Raw genomic sequence first — 2,021 nt, forward strand, 5'->3', positions numbered from 1 at the left:
CCTCCTCCTCCTTCTCCTTCTCCCCCCCCTTCCTCCCCTTCCTTCATTCTTCCCCTCTGGCCTGTTCCCTCCCCAGCACTCTAATTTCTTATGGAGGAATTTAAATCTGAAATCCAAGCTTTTCAGTTTGGAAAGCTGCACTTTCCCGTGTTCTTATCTGTGCAACCAAAATGTGTCTCAAGTTTCCAGATCATAAGCTGGGCCATAACCATAGAAGAGCAGCTCGGTGTGGCACAGGAGTTACTAAATGGAACCTGCATCCAGTGAGCTAGACATTGTTTGGATGACATCACCCCTGTGTCAGGATTAGTCAGGCGCAAGCAGCACTCCCAAATCTGGCATGAGGCTCTAGAAGATTCCTTTGAAGGGCCTTTAAGCATCAGCCTTTTCCTCTTCCCACACAGAGTAGTCTCTGTCAAGGACGTTCCTCCCCCTCTTCTGGACAAGACAAAATAAACCTGTAGTTATTTGTGGTCACAACACATAAACAGACACACATGATGATGTAATATGGAAGATTCCAGAACACATTTACTCTGGGTTAACATAGTCTCCAAATTTTGACTGAGATCATAGATCCAACAGTCCTGGGAGGTTTTCAAGTGGCTATCAGTATGGCTTACTTCCATAAGAGGAGTAAATTAAAAAAATTTTAAAGATATATTGTTTGGGTATAGAGATGAAATAAATTTTAAAGTATTGACTTACTGTCTAATAAAATACTGATAAAAAAATCACTGTTCAAGATTTCTATTTACTTGATCATACTTTACAGTGGAATTTTTCTGTGGAAGACTCCCTGCTGTTTTGTTCTGTCTGTCTTTTTCTTGCCTACTTTAGGGTACCTTCCTATACAACAATTTGGGGGATCCACCTTATACACAAAACCTGTTCAACTTGATATCTTTTCTACACAGCAGCTTAGTGGGAGTTTAGGAGATCTCAATCATACTCCCCTATGGGGTGGTAAACATGATAGGTTTGGTTTGTTGTTATTATCATTTGCTTCAATCAAATTATTAATGCTATAGAAAGAAAAATCCTCTGTTAAAAGGAGGGGATAACATAAGCAAGCACCCGAGGAGCACTACTCTCAGTTCTTTCTGTGACAGGACCCTAGCATCCCTCACTTAGGTGCTCGCCACCATGGTTTGGTTTCATGTCCTGCTACAGGGTGCCAGATTTCTATCTGTGTAGACATTCCTGTGGGTGGGATAACAGGTGTAATACTAGGTGCTGTTGTTTTAGGACTCCATTCAAACTGGAGCTGGATCACCAAATGGATGAATCAGAGATGGTTTGGTTTCCACATCTACAGAATGTAACAGTCAAGACTGTTGTAGTTTTCATGGCAGACAATGATAGATAACGCTAAAGCAGGAATTTGGTATAATGGAAATACATTCAATGAATTACAGTTGTTACGTCATTAAACTTTAGATGGTTCCAGGAAGGCATCACCCTAGAAAGGGCTTTGGGTAGAGGCTCAGTCCTTGTCTCAAGGTTCTGTTGAGGCCTGAGCCATCATGACCATCTTTGAAATCCATGGGGATGAAGGCACACCCACACAGCTCTTTTGTTTTTTGAGGCCTGCAGAATATACTCCATCTATGTGGTCTCCCCTCCAGAGCAGTAGGTGGGGTCTCATTTCATAGGACCCACAGCTGGAACAGGAATGGTGGAATGGAAGTAGCAGAGATCTGAGGCTATCAGGTGAAATGAGTTCATGAAGAATGCTCAGGGTCAGTGCCCGGAAGCCATTCTTCCCACTGACTGTTTGGGTCTGTGGTGGGAAGGGCACACCTCAAGGTCTCTGAAATGCTTAAGTCCTCTGGTGTTCAGGTGATCCCTTTGAGCCACGCTAATCTCCTAAGCAAGAGGTTAAATGAAGAAAGAATTTGTTTCTAGCACAGAGTCAGACTGAGGACTTTCCAAATCTTTCTGCTGTCTTTTCCATTTTATTATAAGTTCATCTTTGAGTTGTTTCTTTGTCCTCTCTTTCTTTTTCTTTAAGGCATCAA

Source organism: Grammomys surdaster, unplaced genomic scaffold (genome assembly GCF_004785775.1).
Source record: "Grammomys surdaster isolate TR1022 unplaced genomic scaffold, NIH_TR_1.0 125928, whole genome shotgun sequence".
Taxonomy (NCBI): domain Eukaryota; kingdom Metazoa; phylum Chordata; class Mammalia; order Rodentia; family Muridae; genus Grammomys; species Grammomys surdaster.